This window comes from Elephantulus edwardii, unplaced genomic scaffold, assembly GCF_000299155.1.
Source record: "Elephantulus edwardii isolate Elephantulus edwardi_28Jun2011 unplaced genomic scaffold, EleEdw1.0 scaffold00291, whole genome shotgun sequence".
NCBI classification, from domain to species: Eukaryota; Metazoa; Chordata; class Mammalia; order Macroscelidea; family Macroscelididae; genus Elephantulus; species Elephantulus edwardii.
Window position 1 is genome coordinate 1,808,486 of NW_006400041.1, and position 19,500 is coordinate 1,827,985.

Sequence of the window (19,500 nt, forward strand, 5' to 3'; positions counted from 1 at the left end):
CCCCGCGCCCCTCCACCCAAGTACACTCCACTATGGAGCCTTCATTCTGGACTCTTGTCATGACCAATGGAAAAAAAAAATCACAATTCATTAATAGACAACCCCCCCCCAAAAAAAAAATAAGTGGAGCTTAGTTTTATTCCCTTGAAGTGTGGACTGGACTTAGTGACTGATGGATATAAAGTGGCAGAAGTGATGGAGCATATTTCACAGAGTAGTTCATAAGTAGTGTGTGGTTTCTTCTTTGCTCCCTTGAATCTCTCTCTCCCAGAAAAGCCGGCTGCCATGTGGTGAGGACTCTGAAGTTGTCTTAAGAGGAGGCCTGTGGTAACAAACTGCCAGCAGCCCATGAGGCAGTGAGGCCTCCTGTCAGCAGGTGTTAATACATTTTGGAAACAGATCCTCCACTGCCAGTCCGTCTTCAAATGGCTGAATTCAGGAGCAACAAGAGCAAGGTTACTGAGAGAGACCACAACTGCCATCCAACCAGATTATGCACACCCATGTTTATCGCAGCTTTGTTTACAATAGCAAAGAGTTGGAAGCAACCTATGTGCCCATCAACAAAGAATGGATAGAGAAGCTGTGGTATATTCACACAATGAAATACTATGCCACATTGAAAAACAAGGAACTCATACAATATTATTCAAAATGGGTGAGCCTGGAGGGCATTATGCTGAGTGAAATATCTCCGTCACAAAGGGACAAATACTGCATGGTACCACTGTTGTAGAATGGGACTGACATCAGGGTTGGGGTAAGACTGAGAAAAAAAATGGATAAATTATGTATACTGTATTGAAACAGATGAGGGAAAGAACAGATTAGAGGCGATATATGATTGAGCATTATGGTTAGCACAGGAGTCCAGAATTAAGGTTGCATGGAGAAATGTACTCGGTGTGGGGGGTGGGAGGAATGGGGGAATTGTATACCAATGAAGGATTTTTTTTCTTTTTCTTTTCAAAGAGAGGAGCGAACTGGTGGGGTGGGGTGGGCAGGGAGAAAAGTGCAGCAATGAATGAATGGAAATCCAAAATCTCTGTAAATGTTTATTAAAATTAATAAAAATGGAAAAAAGAGCAAGGTTACTGGACAATTTTTAATTAAAGGATCTCATGAGGTTGAAGTGAAGATGCTTCACTGTTTGTTTTCTCCCTGTGTGGCTATAAACATCAAGTATCAGGAGCTACAAGTGTTGTCCTCTAAGAGCTCACAGCTGAAAAGAGAGTCAGCCTAGTCAACAAATAATTATTGTAAATATAGTAAAATAGAAGGAATTTTAAAAGTGATTCTGATTGCATTTGTATGTAGTTTTGGTAGGGCAGAAGAGAAGTGGCCCTGCTTGTGAAGTTTATTTTTTGTGTGTAAAGAAGAACACTGCAAATAGTGGTGAACCAGAATTATTGTCAGAGGCCAGAGGTTATCAGGAGATTCCAGGCCATATTGTTTCTGTGCCTCCTTGACAACAATGACCATTTTAAAAACAGGATAAAAGGAAAAGCTCAGTAGTAAAACAAGTTGCTGTAGAGTAATTTCTGACTCATGCTGATGCCATTTGTGGCAGAATAAAGCTGCTTCAAAGGGCTTTCTCCTTTCTTTCCAGAGATACAGTCCACATACCACATTCATTGTTAAAAATAGAAAATGCAACAATTTTTAGTATAGTCAGAGTTGTGCATCTATCACAACAATCTAAATATAGAACATTTTGTTGTCCAGCTTTCTTTTGACTTGGATTTATATGGTATGTTTTTATCATTTTGTACATTTCTCCTGAAACAAATTTTTGTTGTTAGGTCCTGTCAAGTCCACTACCATGCATAATGACCCTGTGAGCATGTTAGAACCTTGCTCTATTCTGCACCATCCTCATCATCACTGATGTTCTTCAGCCCCTTGTTATAGTCACTGTGTCATCCCACCTTCCTCAGGGTCTTGTCCACTGTTTCACTTTTCACATTTCTAAGCATGTTGTCATTCTCCATGGGCTGACCCCTCCTACCAACATGTCTAAATTATGTGAGATGAAGCTGCCCCTAAAGAGCATCCCACTTACCTTTTCTCTAAGACATACTTGTTTGTTCTTTTTACAGTCCATGGATATTCAGTATTCTTCTCCAATGCCTCAGTTCAAAAGCATTGATTCTTCTGTCAACCTTATTCCTTGTCCATTTTTTTGATACACAGCAAGAGAATGAAAAGGCCATGACTTGATTCAGGTGCACCTTTGTCTTTAAAATGACATCTTTGTTCTTTAGCATGTTGGAAAGGTCCTTGACAGTAGATTTTCCCATTGTGATACATCCTTTGGTTTCTTGCCTGCAGGTGCAAAGGGTTTTGATTGTGGACCCAAGTAAGATTAACAACTTAAGTCTTTTCTCCTTCTGTCATGATGTTGCCTATTGGTCTAGTAGTGAGGATATTGAATGCTTTAGTCTTTGATCTTCTGCAGCAAATGCTTCAAGTCATCCTCACTCTCAACAACAGGTTGTTGACAAGTCTTCCTCCTATCTTGATGTCATTTCTCCTTCATATACTTCTCAAATTGTCAGTATACAGATTGCTTAGGTATGGGTAAAGGGTTTAACCCTGGTGCACATGTTTCTTTTAAACCACTGAATGTCCCCTTCTTCTGTTCTAATAACTGATTGTTGATCTATATGTAGATTTATCATGAGCACAATTAAGAGTTCTGTGATTCTCATTCTTTTATTAGCCATAATTTGTTATGATCAACACAGTCAAGTGAGATTGCATAGTCAGTAAAACAGAAGTAAACATTTTTCTGGTATTTCTGCTTTCATCCTAGATTCATCTGACATCAACACTGGTATCTTTCATTCCACATCCTCTTCGGAATCCAGCTTGGATTTCTGGTAGTTCTCTGTTGATGCATTGTTTCAGCCATCTTTTAACAATCTTCAGCATGATTTTATTTGCAGGTGATATTAATAATAATCTTAAACAATTCCCACCTTCTTTTGGACCATCTGTTGGGGGATGGAATCAAATAAAGATCTCTTCCAGCCAGATGACCAGGTAGCTTTCTTTCGTTTTTCTTGGTGTAGACTAGTGAACACGATCAAGGCTGCGTCTGTTTGTTGAAACACATCAGTTGGTATCTTGTCACTTCCTGAGGGTTTATTTTTTTTTCTTCAGTGAAGCTTGAACTTCTTCTTTACTGTTCATTCTTGATGATATATTACTTTCTAAAATAATTCAGTGTCAACATACTCTTTGACACACACAGGACCAAACGTGGTCCTGTCCTTCCTGAACTGGCTCACATCTTGGGGCTTTAGTTTTCACTCTAAGGAGCAGTACGTGACCTGACTGGGTAGACCAAGTCCAGTCTTCTCCTGGGCAGGCAGACACATTGTTCTAGACCAGAGACTTTTTCTTTCCCACTGTGTGCATGCTTGTTTTATGATATTTATATGATTGCTTGTTTTATAGTTTGTGTGTATGTGTGCAGCACTTGACTGGCAGTTTGCTGCACTGATCAGGTGACTTCCATGTTACTTTGATACTGGAAGCTATGACATCAGTATTTCAAATACCAGCAGAGTCACCCACTGTGGACAGGTTTCAGCAGAGCTTCCAAACTAGAAAAGACAAAGGAAGTTTGCTGAGATACATTTAATCTTTCCATATTGACATTTAAAACAAATTTCATTATAGGGAAGAGCTTGTTGTCTTGCTGTTTGTTTGTTTTTTAATTCCTGCCATTTAAATGCAGTCAGATCTTTCACAGTTAATGTGATTTTTTTATAATTTATTTCATTTTTGTAGCTTAGAATAATACAAAGTGGAATATACCCCAATCCAACAGTTTCTACATGTAAAATTTAGAGACATTGGTTTATGTGTTTCAAGTAGCCCAGCCATCTTCACCCTCCTTTTTCAAATCTTTCCTTAGGGTTTTCAATGACTGGTGAGGTTTTGCCCTTGAGACTTTTGTCTAAAGTATCTCTGGGTAGAATTGAACCACCAACTTTTCAATTAGGAGCCAAGTGTGCTAACCATTTGTACTGTCAAGAGGTGTCAATATAGTGGTCTTATAAAAGTCTGCCCTGTTCCGTGGACAGCTCAAAAAACTGATAACTCATTGTCATTGGGTAGGAACCTAATGCTAGTTTCCAAGGATGTAAATCTCATGGGAAGAGATTGTTCATCTTTCTCGGTTGGTGTTGATGGTGGACTGGAACTACCAGAGAAATGTGGCCTTTGAGTTGGCAGCATAACTCCCTTTGGACTAAGTCTCCAGTGAAGTTTAACCTATTTGTGGTATTGTATATAGTCATGTATACAGTCTTCATCCCTGAGACACCTGATGTTCAGGTGTTGTTCCTACAAGAATTTGAAGACTCATTTGAATGCCAGAATCTCTTAAGAGTATAAATAAAGAGAAATGATAAAGATGGGAGATTTCAGTTTCTCCTTGAGCACAAGCCAAAATTTCTTAGTGTTGGGTTAATTTATGAAAATCATAGGAAGCCCAGAATGTGATTTCTTGGTAACTTGCAAGGAACATGCTTCGTGGAAAGATGAGAAGATTGCTTCTCATTTTCTGTTCTTGTCATGGCTTGTTCCTTTTCTTGTGGTAAAGCATCTAAAATGGAAAAGAAGTTTGAAACTCAAATCAATAAGATTTCTCGGACCTTGACAATTATATTTATTTTTTTTTCTCCACAGAAAATATCAGTCCAAAAAATTACCAAAATGACGTTTCATCACCTAAAGAAAATATTCTTCACACTTTCCACAAAACTATAGGTAAATGATGATGCTAAGTAAGTATTACCCAAACCATACCAAAGCAAACAAAGAAGTCCAGCCCAACCACCACAACACCACACCTAACCAGGTGTTGTCAATTCAGATTCCATCATAACAATGCCACAAGCATCAGCGTTGAGCTGTGCCCCATGCAGTTTTCAGTGAATGGTCTTTGGAGCTAGCTCATTAAGCTCTTCTTCTACAGGGCCTCTGAGTAGATTTAAATCATCCACAAGTTCATAGCTGTGTGCTAATCATATGCTCCTAAATAAGTATTAGAGGACTCCTGATAATGTGTATCTATATTACCGTGGATCTCAATGCTAATTTTCCCCCCCCTTTTCTTTTCTTGGTTGTGTGTGAAGAAGGAAAAGTAACAATTTGTGTTCAAAGGACTTTTTTTTAAAAAAACACCACCACCTGTATGAAAAAGCAAGGCACACCTAACACTTTCAGGGACTACTAGAATGTTCTTGTCTGTGGCCATTAATCTGTGGCGTTTGATTTAAGAAGTGATATTTCCAAAGTCAAGTCATTATTGAGTCACATTACACTGGAAACTATCTTTTTATTATTATTATTATTATTAATTTTAGTGGAAATTTACAGAGATTTTGGATTTCCATTCATTGTTGCACTTTTCTACCTGCCCACCCTTCCCCTCCAGTCCATTCTTCTCTTTGAAAAGTAAAAGAAAAATTGTTTCATTGTTGTATAACCCCTCCCCCCACTATGCAGTCTTCATTTTGGACTCATGTCATGACAATAATACCTGTCATATATATCTTTTAAACAGTTCTTTCTCTCATCTGTTTCAATATAGTATAGATGTAATTTATCCCATATTTCTCAGTCTCCCCCCACAACCCCTATGTCAGTGCTGTTGTACAACAGTGGCACTATGCAATATTTGTTCTTTTGTGACTGAGATATTTCACTCAGCATAATGTCCTCCAGGGTCACCCATTTTGTATAATATAGCATGAGTTCCTTGTTTTTCAATGCAGCATAGTGTGAATATACCATAGCTTCTCTATCCAGTCATTTGTTGATGGGCACAAAAATATGGAATGCTTTGCGAAATTTGCGTGTCATCCTTGTGCAGGGGCTGTGCTAATCTTCTCTGTATCAGTTCCAATTTTTGCATATGTGCTTCCGAAACGAGCATGAAAACTATCTTGTTTAAAGTCAAATTGGATAAAGAACAAATCTCTTTTCCCAGGAGTAGTTGGAAGTTTATAAGACTGTAATATCACACTCCTTCACAGGAGCCTTAGCTTAATTTCGATAGTTCTTTGTTTCTTTATGAATTAGGTTAAGAGCTCTGCTGGCACAGTGATGAACGTTCAACTGTTACACATATAGAAAAGTCGACAGTTCGAATCCATCAAGCTCACCCAGAAATTTTCCCTCCAGTTTTCACAGTTCTCTCATCTGGTATTCAACTCATATGGGAACATGGACCTCATTAGCTCGACCCTTCCCCATTGCCTTCTCAGTAACTATTTTCTGTTAACTTATCTTCCTGTAGTTTCTACAACTTATCTTCCTGTAGTTTCTTCAAGATCCCCGTAACTTCTCATATCACCTGTCATTCTCTTCCCAAAACCCAGTCTTGCCTCAGACAAAAATTTGTACCTCTCCAAGCCAACTAACTGCCTCCTCGCCTCTCCTGAGACAAATCTAGTGAGCAAATGGAGATGAGGGAGTTAGTGGCGGATTGATATGGGAACATCTCTGATTTTTCAACTCTGTTCTTTTTCTACTAAACCATGCTGCATTACTTCTATGGAAAAAGGCCTATTTTAGTGTAGATAAGTTTTCTGTTTTGTCTTTGCAATTCAGCATAGATTTTTTTTTAAAAAAAAAAAGATTGTCCTTAGTGGTTTATAAATTGCTAATCAGTGAGACACATTTCATCATCTGTGTTTTAAGCAAGTGGGCGCCCTGTCCCTCAAGGAGGCTCAGCGGCCACTGGGTGTTCTCACCACTAGGATCCTTGTCCCTCCCCATCAGCACCCAGCATCATTCTGGCCCATCCAGACCTATGGAATCAGAAACTCTGGTGTGAGCCTGAAAGGCTGTGTGTGAACCAGCTTTCTCCATGCATGTGGGGTCCATGTTTGAGAACTGCAGCCTCACCCTGTGGGTGGGCCACAGAGGACTGTGTTGTAATAACAAAAAAAAAGGGACAAGAAAGAAGAAATCTTGCCCACTCCTCCCTGATGCTGCCTTAAAACAAAAAGTGGTTATTTGTAGACAAATACCTTTTATCATTTTGTCTCTCTCTCTTTTTTTAATAGGGAAAAAGAGGTATAATAAATTCCGTATGCATTATAGAGCTCTGGAAAGCACAAATGAGCCAGAGAGAGAGTATTCCTCACCTGATAATCCAGGTAATGCAAACCCAGATCCTTAAGGGCTTGCCTCAGGAGTGTCTGTGCGTGTCTTTTATGGTATTTTCATGGAACAGATAGGTAACAGCACATCCTGAATTCACCCGCAGGAGCATACAGTCTGCAGTTAAAAGTTGTAAATTAAATTAACTCCAGAAATCTGACCATCTTTCCAAAAGGATGTTGCTCTTGTGTTGTTTTCTACACAGCGAGGGCCTTTCAATACCATGGACATAATTTTCTGTTGGCCACTGAGGCTTTCCAGTAAAGCAGGAGGGGTAAAATCCAGCACTGACCTTGCCTCTGATTTTCTGGGCATCTTCTTGTTGGTACTACTTGAGTCCAGGTTGGTGATTCAAGGTGGGTGGAAACTTATTCTTGCCAGCAAGGAGGTGGTACCACGCCCAGTTTATTCAGGTCATGTAGCCGCCCAGGCCAGTGCCCCCAGACCTCTCCTCTCTTGTGAAGTGTGTCATGCTCACTCACAATCAGTTGCTTGCTGTAGAAATGAGAGCGCAGAGAACAGGCTGCCCTGCCTTGCAGGGTAAGATGCTTCCTAAAAGACCTTAGGATCATTTTTCTCAGTCATCATTTATAATCAAATGAAGTTAGACATAATAAAAGATGACCTAAAAATGATAGTAAGAAGTTATTTAGTTACTAAATTAGATTTATACTCAATTGTATTGTTTAAGGGAAGCTCTGGTGGCCAGAGGTTAAAAACTTGTGCTGCTAATCCAAAGGCAGGCAGTTCAAACTCACCAGCTGCTCCTTGGGAGAAAGACAATTTCCTCTTGTGCTATTTACAGCCTTTGAAAACATGCTGGAGGGTCGGATATGAGTTGGTTCCAACAACAATGAGTTGTTGCTATATTGCTTACATTTTAGAATATAACCAGGGGGGTGGGGAGACTCTGTTGTTGTGTACCATCAAGTTGGAACCAAGACCCACCAGTGGGTTTTCAAAAACAGGAAATAGCACAGGAGGAGATTGCCCGTCCTTCTCCTGGGGAGCAGCTGTTGGGTTCTGAGTGCCTCTGTAGAAATGGTGTGTGGGATGGGAAATCAGGGAAGAAGCAGAAAATAGGAGACAGAAAGAGATGGAAGCAATGAAGGGAAGACAAGTAGCCTAACTTTAGGTCTATGTGTCATAAAATTATTGACTAGCTGTCTATGGGCTGCTATAGGAAGAATGTAAAAGGACTGGGGTAGCAGAGGTGTCCCTCCTTAGAACAAATCTGTAAGATACTCAGCTGCAAATGAAAAGTGACCAATGAAGGAAGGCCTGGTGATCTGCTTCCTAAAGCCAGCCATTGAAAAGCCCATGGGATCAGTTATGTTGGATCCGATGGCAGAGCACACTCACCAGCTGGTTTATTCCAACAGAGCCTTCATTGCTGCATGCTGCTGCTGGCTCCACAAAGCAGAGAGGGAGGCAGGAAGAGGCAGATGTACCCATGCTCCTCCCCACAGCCTGAGGCCAGCGCACTCCGCCTTCCACCTCTGCCCCTCACCTCTGGTTGTTTCATCTCTTTTGATCACATATGGGGTAACAGAACTCATTGAGTCCAGTTGAAGTTTCTTTTCTGTGCCATCTAGATAAAATTGCTTTGCACTCACAAACACACACTTAAGAATCAAAACACTGAGCTTGTTGCTTTCGAGTTTACTCATTCAAAACTTGTGTAGGAGAGAGCCGAATTATTCCATACTCAAGACTGTGAGCATCTGTCATTCCAGGTTCCACTGGTGAGTTCCTACTGTCAGCCTTTTGGTATCCAGTTTTAGTATCCAGTTTTGTTGTTATGTACCATCAAGCTCTCAATGCCTCATAGTGACCCTAGGAACAATGGCTCTGAACTTTGCCCATCCTGAGCCAATTTCACCATCTCCAACAAACTTAATCCATCCATTGTTATAGATGTTGTGTCAATCCATTTTGTTGAGAGTCTTCTCTTGTGCTGACCCTTCCCGTTCCCAAACATAACAGCCTTCTCCAAGACTGGCCCCCTCAGACAACATGCCTAAAATATGTGAGATGAAGTTTCACCATCCGTATCTCCAAAGAGCACCCTGATCTCACTTTCTCCAGGATAGATCTGTTTGGTCTCTTGGCAGTCCATGGGATATTCTCCAGCACCATAGCTCAAAGACATAAATTCTTCTGTCATCCTTATTCATTTTCCAGCTTTCAGATGCATAGAAAGTATCTGAAAAGACTATGGCTTGGATCAGGCACACCCTCAGTCTTTAGACTGACACCATTTCTCTTTAGCACTCTGGAGAAGTCCTTGACAGCAGATTTTCCCAATGCAACTCATCTTTTGATTTCTTGGTTACAGTGCCAAGGGTGTTGATTGTGGATCCAAGTAAAATGAACTCGTTAACAATTTCAGTACTTTGTCCATCCATCATGATGCTGACTATCTAATTTCATGTATCTAGTTTTAGTTGTTGTTGTTGATTGCCGTCAGGTCGAGCACAACTCAGAGCAACTCTATAAACAAAAGGCCTGAAGCCTTTCTATAACTATTGTCACTTATCAAAGTTCATAGAGTTTTCAGAGGCATGATGTTTAGGAAGTGGATGCCACTCCTGTCCAGTGCAAATTATGTGAGCCGACTAGTTTCCTTGCAGGTCTTTAACCACTACCGTTAAGTGGATTCTGTCTCACGTGACCCTCCACTGGGTTTCCCAGGCAACATATCAAAATCGGAGGAGATTGCCTCACTTTTCTCTGATAAAGAGGCTAGTGGGTTTGAACTGCCAAACTTTTGTATGATTAGCAATCTAATACTTCTTAACCCACTCCACAACCAGAACTCCTTTGCAAGTCTCTAGAGACTGATAAAAGTTTGTGGTTACCTGTGACATCATATTTGGCGCCTGAAGTTCTTCCCAGCTCACACATGAGCAGGCTCTGTGGGCAATAGGCTGAGGACGGGAGGACATGAAGACAGGGTGGTAGAGAAAGGTTTATTCACCACTGTTTGGAGCTTTAAACCACATATTTGACTTTATTGTTCTTTTTTTAAGGATATATATTTTTTAATTTTGTATTGGTTTGCATGCAAAAGTCATGTACATTGTGTTTCATTTATATATGTTATGTTCCATACATTTTTTCATTCACTTTGTGTTTCATACAGTCATTCCCATACATTGTATTTTAGAAAACCAATCACCATTGGTCTATACCCATTATCACTCTGTCTTTTCAGGTTCCCACTGGATCTTTCCTAATTTCTTCACCTCCCACTAAACTCTGCAACCCCGTGATTTGCCCCTTTCCCCAACTCCAGTCTCCCTGCTTCCTCCCTTCCCCCTTTGGACTCTTGTACATCTCACTGGTTGTCCTTCTACTTTTACAGTAATGGTCATGGTGGAATACTATGCAGCACTCAGGAACAACAATTTTGAAAAATATGCTGTCCTCTAGGAGAAGCTAGAGACCATTATGCTGAGCGAACTAAGTCTCATAAGGACAAATACTGCATAAGACTTTGTTGTTCTAAAGGCCTTTCCATTCTTGCTGTTGTACTATAGAGTCAGAATCAACTGATAGCTGGCCCTCTAGTAGATTTTCAGAGGCAGTTAATCACACAATAGGAGATTGTCCATCGTTCTCCCAAGGAGCGGCTGGTGGATTTGAACTGCATGCCTTTGAGCTGACAAAACAGCTCCTTACCACTGACTTCCAGAGCTCCCTAGTAAGAAAAGGCTTTCTAGTAGAATGAAGGGGGCGCAGAGAGGATATCCTATAGGTCAAGAAGCAACACTTTTAGTCAGAGGACTAAGGTGCAGCAGATTCAGGCCATTGTCTTTTCAATCATTTACCATGCACCTAAACTGGACAAGGATGACAGAATTGACGCTTTTGAGTTGTGGTGTTGACTGCCAAAAGAACAAGCAGATATGTCTTGGAGAAAGTGTGGCCTGAGTGGTACTTGGAGGCAAGGATGGTGAAGCTTCATCTCTCATACTTTGAGTATGCTATTCATAGACACCATCTTTTGGAAAGGAACATCATGCTTGGAAAGTGGAGGTCAATGAAAGAGAAGAAGACTCTCAACAAAATGGATTCAAACAGTGACCACAGCAATGGACTCACGGATGTTGGAGATAATGAGGATGGCACAGGATAGGACAGGGTTCAAGATATGTTGTTCACAGGGTCCCTATGAGTCACACTTGATGACATCTAACAACAACAAAACACTCTGCCAACCCAACAGCAGTGGTTCAAATCTACCCACTGCTCCGTTTATGGGCCGTCTCCTCCCATGTGATTTAAAACCTCTGTAAACCTGATGGAGGGTCAGTATGATGAGCTGGTTCCAACTAGATAATGGCACATAACAACACAGTGTCCCAGCCAAGTCTTGATGGGGAAGTGGGCAAAATGCTTGGTTGTTAACCAAAGGTTGGTGGTTTGAACTTACCAGAAACGCTGTGGAAGATGAGACAATCTGCTTCCAAGAAGCTTTACAGCCTCAGAAATCCTCTAGGACCATTCTGCCATGTCCTTTATAGGGGGTTGCTGTGAGCCAAAATCACCTCTCTCCCCATCTGAGCTCACCTCTCTTCTCCTTCTCACTTCCTGCAATCTGTGGTTTATGGAACTTTCTGGTTTTATTCTTTTGTTGCTTGGCAGCCCATACCCTCAGCACCTTACCTTCACCCCTATTTCCAAATAGTCTTATGAGTGTATTTTCCTAAGCAAAGGCATTCCTGGAGGACTTATGGAGCCAGCAGGTCAAATGCTATCTTGTTCCTTTCTGCTGCCTGTGGACCCAGCAGGTCTTCCCTTGGGCTTTATTATGGGGGTGACGTGTTCCATTAGGATCTGTATGGGGCTCAGATGACAGTTATGATACAGGATGACAAAGAATATAAAGAATGAAGAAATGGCTGAGGGGTGCTGGGGGCCATTACTAATCTAAAGGAGATGCCTCTCTGGCAGTTCAAATCCACCAGCATCTTTGAGAGATAAAGATGGACAGTCTCCTCCCTGCAATTTACAACCTCAGAAACTGTGAGTCAGTTCTGACTTGATAACAATGAGTTTGGTTGTTTACTTTCTCAAGAAAAGATTTTATATGCTGAGAAAAATCTGTGTAGAAGGTTAACAGAGATGAGAAGGGAAGAGGAGAAAAAAGTTTTTGCAAAGTACATAAAAAATAGAGTGTTCCTGTATACCATCTCTTTGGAACCCACTCATAGCTGATCGTCAGGTTTTTGTTGTTGGAGGTATTTGTTGTTGGTGGTGTTTTAATTTCTAATTTTTTATTCATTTTAATGAAAGTTTACAGAGACTTTGGATTTCCATTCATTCACTGTTGAACTTTTCTCCCTTCCCAACCTATCACCCAGTTCACTCTTCTCTTTGAAAAGTAAAAGAAAAATTCTTCCATTGTTATACAATCCCTCCCCCCTAGTCCAGTGAGTTTTAAGAGGCTGTAAATGACATGGGCAGAGATTGTCCCTTTCCCCCACATTGCAGCTGGCAGATTCTAGCTGCATGCTTTTGGGTTGGCAGTGCAACTCCTTACCACTAACGTCATGTACATATCTTTTAAAAGATCTGTGTGATACTGCTGTGTCTACTGTGCTATGTGTATTCTCATTTAGATGAAAACGATGAGGAAGAGGCGTGCTCAGAGACCTTGCACAACCTCACGAAGAACATCCTCATCGCTGCCGGCATAGTGGCTGCGATTCTTGTGATCACTGTGTGCCTGGTGCTTTTATTAACCTCTCGGGCCAGGAGAAACATGGATTTGTAAGTGAATCGTGGTGCCTGCTCGCATTTCAAGGATGTGTGGGTGTTTGTCCTCACTTTGACCCCCAAGCTTCCCGCTGACCCTGAGGGTAGAAGAGGACAAGGGTCACCCTGGTGTTCTTTGTATTAGTGCAGATGTCTTAGCTGACAGATTTTTAGGAGCAGCCAGGGTCTTTAATCCCTGACTCAGGCCATGATGGTTTCTAAAGTCCAGGCCTATCCCAAAAGAGTGGCTGTTGAAAGAGAAGATGATATAGCCTCAGGCTGATAGATTAAAAAATAGGAATATTGATGCCGAAAAGGAAGGAAACCAATAGGTAAATGAACAGGGGGATGAGGCCCTGGAGGAGAGAGGAGAACAGGGGTAGCGTTCAGCTCATCCACAGTGATACAGCTGAGTTGGCTATTAAAACACAAAATAGCATCGGGACTATAGAAGGTTGGGAATAATCACTTTCCAGAGCTCTCCGCTGTTTCAGTGACATGGCCAACGCAGGCACTAGCACAGACTCCCCAGTCTTCACCAAGGCTATGCAAATGAAGGGCACTGGTGTTAGCTAGCCCTGCCCCTCCATGACTCTGTTCTGTCCATTTTGGTGAGTCAGAGTTCAAGCATCAAGCTTGGAATCATCAAGCACTGACTATGAGCAGGTGTTTGTGTACACTGTGATTGTATGTCAACATTTCTCCATCTCTTGGGACACGCACCTCTAGTCACAGTTGCCTGGGGATCCTTTGGGTCCTGCCCAGCAGGCATAGTGCTCTGTGTGCTCAATTTGTTCACAGTGAGGCCAGAAGAGTTACGATGAGGTGTGAAGTGTCCGTCACCCACCTGTAACCACCCTCTGACTCCCCAAGAGTGGCACTGACTTCACCAAAGATGTCCTTTAAAATGTGCAAAGACTTGAGATTGGTAACTTACTAAGACCATCCACCACCACCTCTTATTTACCTTTCTCCCCTGAAAGGGAGGGGGAACTCTGAATGTGACAGATGCTAGAGAGCATGAGTCCATTTCAAGAGCTCCTAGAATTAGGCTTTACCAACTTTACAATTCTAACCACACATAACCTTTAATAATGCCATTTCCCCTTCATGCTGCAGGGAGCCACCACAGGAAGCTGCCTCCTCTCCACAGGCAATGTGGGGAGCCTGTGTTATCAGGAAGTAGGGCTTTCTGAGCTGTCCATGACAAACTCTCTGGGTGAAAAGCATAATCCTCATGCCTCAATAATTTCAGCTCTACCACTGCCCAGTAATTGCTGTTGTTGGGTTTTGTGTGCTTTTGAGTTGGGCCTAATTGATGACCCTCCACTGGGTTTTCAGAGACTTTAAAGTGAATGGGAGGAGACTACCCATCTTTCTCCTGCAGAAACCTGGTGGATTCGAACCACATGCCTTTGGGTTGGCAGTGCAACCCTTTATCACTGGGCCACCAGAACCCAATAATTAGACAGTAGAAATCTTTAGGTATTTATCTGTGAAATAAGGCTTTGGTTGTGTTTTGTCTTAGAGTGTCTCCATCATCCATGACATATAATATTTTTGTAATGCCTGGAAAGACTTGGTGGCAAAAGGCTCAAGGATGCAAGAAACCCCAAACATGCACAGGAAGAGAGCAATTTGTGTGCAATTGCTGCGACAGCTCCAGGCCATGGATCTGCACAAGTTAGGACTTAAAGCTGTGATGTGAAGATATTCTGGATCCAGACACCCTGGAGAAGCAATTTCTGGCTGTGGGGTGTACTCTATAAATATGCTTCCCTTCTCGAGCCAATCTTGAATGGGTCAAAAAAATTTTTTATCATATCATAGTACGGTACCAATGTCTAGCCTAAGAAACTTAACACATTCACCCAAAGACAAGCCCAAGAAGCTACTCAATTATAAGCTCACTTATTTCATCCTTTTATTCAACAGATATTAATTGAACACCTAATATGTACAGAAATATCCCTGGTGGTATGTGTGTAATATATCTGAAAGGTTGGCAGTTGGGGAAGATGTACAGGCTCCTAGAATACTTAAAGCCCTGGAAAGGGCATAAAAGTTGACTGTGAGTTGGAATCAACTCAGCAGCATTGAACTTTGGTTTAATATGTTGACAAGATTAAAATAGAATAAGAAAATCAAAGATGGAACTAAGAAAAGGTGGGGTGTGGAACTAAGGTCTGTGGAGTAGGGTAAGGATGGTGGCTTAATGGTAAGGAGTCAAAGGCAAGTTCATGTCCAATTTCCTGGAACTTGTGAATGTTACGTCCCTCATTTGGAAAAAGGATCTTTACAGATGTGATTAAGAATAGTGTGTGTATGTGATGAAAAGATACAACTTCTGCATAGAAAATTCAATGACATTAATGATATTTTTCAAGTTGTACATTCATTTTGGATATACTTTTCCAAATTATTCCACCACAATTAACATCATGCAAAGTCTATGCAAAGTCTACCTTCTCCCTTCTTCCCAACCCTCTTAACCACTTAGTCTTTGCTATCTATGGCTGCTTATTCATGTAAGTGGGCTCAGACCGTAATTTGTCCTTACCTATTTTGGTCAGTATAATGCTTTCAAGGTTTAACCATGTTGGGCTGTGCATCAGGCCTGCATTTCTCTTTATGGCTGAGCACTGATTCATTATGTATATATACTACATATTATTTACCTACTAATCTGTTGATGAACATTTTGGTTCAGGAACTTGGGGCGAGATTGTCCTGAGCTATCTAGGTCAGTCCTAAACCCAAGAACAAGTGTTCTTACAGTAGACAAAACAGGAGATGACACAAATACACTGAGGAAGAGGTCATAGCAGATGTAAGCAGAAAATGGAACCTTGTGGCCACAGATCAAGAAGCCAAGCATTGCCAACTGACATCTGGAGCTGGAAGAGATAAGGAAATGATTCTCCTCTAGAGGCCCCAGAGAGAATGTGGCACTGCTGACATCAAGATTTTAAATATCTTGTCTCCAACGTTATGTAAGAATAAATTTTGGTTTTTTTAAGCCACCTAGTTTGTGTTTCTTTACAGCAGTAATCCTTGGAAGCCAATACATCCATAGGTGTAATGGCGGATATAATATGTGGCTGTTATTTTGAATTTTGAAGGTGTGGAGGATTGGGGCTGGGCCAGTAGGGCCTGGCTGTGAAGAATGGGGGCCAATGTTTAGGGAATCCAGGGAAGGGCAGTGGAAGGCGGGACTTGGCTAAGTGGACGGCCCCAGGTGTCTGCGGCAGGAAGTAAAAGAGCCTGGAGCCTCCTGGTAATGTGGGTGGGAACAAGCTTTGCTGGGTCTTGACCCAAGGGGAACGAAGTGGCTTCTTTCCTCTGCTGAACACCTGGAGCCTGGCTGCAAGTCCTCAGGGCTCTCTGCCTCAGGGAAATGTGTCCACTTGACTGGACACTTCATGCCGCTGGCCATATTCCAACTCAATCCCCACAAGCTGGCAAGGTCAGCATGCCCGCCTACCCCCTGGCTACTTGTCTGTGGGACCTAGTGTGAGAACACTGTCCTGCACAATCAAGAGCTGCAGAGTGGCAGCCCCTGGCTGTGTGACTGTCCCCTGCTAGTCTACAGTTTATCTCATTGTCCCTCCATCCAATGCTTGGCAGAGGCTATTGCTGGTCATCCTGTTACCCATTATCATGGTCCAACTACCTATCTACTGATACTTCTATCCTACTACTCAAGTTGATATGGCCAATGGGTCTGACTTGTCCTGTCTTCAGGTCTCCTGCCATGTTATTGTTGGTGGTGCCATTGAGTCAGCTACAACTCATTGTGCCCATACGAACAATGGATCTGAACCCAGCCCTATCCTGTGTATTCCACATCATCTCCAAGAGACTGAGTCCATTGTTACTGTATCATTCCACTTCATTGATGATCTTCCTGTCTCTTGCTGACCCTTCACCTTTCTCAGCATGATATCTTTTTCCACCCTTCACCTTTCTCAGCATGATATCTTTTTCTAAGGACTGGCCCCCCATTAACATGCCCAAATTTTATTAGATGAAACTTTGTAATCCTCACATCTAAGGAGCACCCTGGTTGCACTTTGTCCAAGGCATGCATGTTTGTTCATTCTTTCAGCAATCCACTCTTCTCCAGCACCACCATCTCTCTATTCAGTACCCTTCTCCAACACCAGAAAACCTGGAAACCCCCACTGTGCTTGCCAGTCCAGTATTCAAGCCAGGAGCCTTCATCCTGCTGCTTTGTGGCTCTGTACCTGCCTTCTTGAGGCTCCCAGTGGACATTCGCTCAGGGCCTGCCCTTGCGGTCACCACTCTGGCCACAGCCTGCACCAGCCCCCTCTCTCAGTCACACACAGCCTTGATTTCTTGGTCATGCAGTAGTGTCTGAACGATGGTCCCCACAGTCAGCTGTCTCATGGAGAATACCATGTTTTTTGAGAGATGCTGATTCAGAAGTTGTCGTTCCTGCTTCTGCTTCTACCCTTCCAGTGATGAGAAGCTCAATCCTGGATTCTCCTGTTTTTTTCAGTGGAACTGAATGAATGATGTCCCACCTAGGGCTCAGTCTGTGGTGCTGCAGGTCACTGTGTGAATACTCTGCTGCTCACTCTGCCTTAGATTCCCCTTCTGCAAAATATACACAGAAGGGGAGCTGGGTAGTCTTTAGTACTGAATGGGGTCCAGGAATTGGATCTTGGAAGACACTATTCCCATTCTCTAAACTTCTTCTTTGACCCTGACTTCCTCTGCTTACACCTACAGAAATGACACCTCTCAAGCATCCCTCTGGGGTTCCCTCTTACCTGCTTCTCTGGACTCCTCTCAGCTTCTGTCCCTCTGCTTCCTTCCTCTCCCCTCCATGCGTGGGATACTGGGTTTCCACCTTCAACACTCGACTGCCTTCCCAGAGGCCTCATCCACTCCGGGTTTGAGGTCCATCATGGCCAGCCCCTCTTCTTCACCCTGTGTGGCCACTCAGCCCCAGTGCACAGTCAGTCCATTTCCTCCTGGCTGCAGAGTTCTTCTAGTCTCCTGCCTTCAGTCATCATCATCGTCCCCTGAGATCAGGCTTCTCACCCAATGACCTCACCTTTTGGACCCCCCACAGGGAGTGAGTGCCATGGCTGGGCACAGAGGGGTATGGTATACAAGGACACAGTAAAGAAAGAAAGCCTCCTGTGTGTAAGGACAGGAGAAGGATAGAGGTGTCAAAGGGTTATGATCTGGGCCAGTAGCCCAGCCCAAGGTTTGACTTGGAAGTGGGACCTAGCCCAGGGCATTTGTTATGTGCTGTTGAGTTGGCACTGATTCATGGATGACCCTTTAGCAAGGTTCCAGAGGCAACAAACAACATGAGAAGAGATTGCCCATCTTTCTTCAGAGGGTTGAATTGCCTGCCTTTGGGTTGGAAGTGCAGCTCCTTACCCCTAGGCCACCAGAGCTGGCAAGATCAGAGGGTTACAGTGGGGAAAGCCTTGAACATGGTTCTGGGAGCTGGGGCTTTGGTGATGTAAGCAGGAGCTCAACACGAGTGTGTGTGAATGTGTCAATATGTGTAATTGCAGTTGTGGGAGTGGCCAAGTCATCCCTCCAGCACCACCCCCACCCCCACCCCCGCCCCCAGGCCTTTCCTCACTACTCTTACCCTACACAGCAATCTGACATACACCAAACTGTCCATGCATGGCCACAGGGTCAATTCCAACATTCAGTAACCCTACAGGACAGGTTAGAGCTTTGGTGCACAGGCCTGGGGCGTCACTGCTAACCCAGCAGGCTGCATCTCTGGCAGTGTGAACCCACCACTTGGGGAAGAAGAGGGACAACAGTCTCCTCTCTTTAATATTTACAACCTAATGGAAGGTCAAATTCAAACAAATTCAAGCCTCAAGTTGCTATAATCAAGGATGCTTTAGGCAGAATATTAAATGATCCAGGAAGTATTAAAAGAAGATGGAAAGAATATACTGAGTCATTGTATCAAAAGGAATTGGCAGACACAGAAGAATTTCATGAAACAACATAAGGCCCCAGGAATAGATGGTATACCAATTGACATATTTCAGCTAACAGATGCTGCCCTGGATGTGCTGACCAAGTTGTGCCAAGAAATCTGGAGAACAACCACCTGGCCAACTGACTGGAAGAGAACTACATTTGTTCCCATTCCAAAGAAGGGTGACCTAATGTGGAAACTATAGAACAGTATCATTGATTTCACATGCAAGCAAGATTCTACTGACTATCATCCAAAAACAACTGGAACAGCACATCAGCAGAGAACTGCCAGAAGTCCAGACTGGATTTAGAAAGGGTCGTGGTACTAGGGACATTATACCTAATGTTAGATGGATCTTAGCTGAAAGCAGGGAATACCAGAGGAATCTCTGTGTTTCATTGATTATGCAAAGGCATTTGACAGTGTGAATCATAACAAACTGTGACTGACTCTGAGAAGAATGGCAATCCCAGAACACTTGATCATGCTAATGAGAAACCTATACTTGGACCAAGAGGCAGTCGTCAGAACAGAGCAGGGCAACACTGCATGGTTCAAAA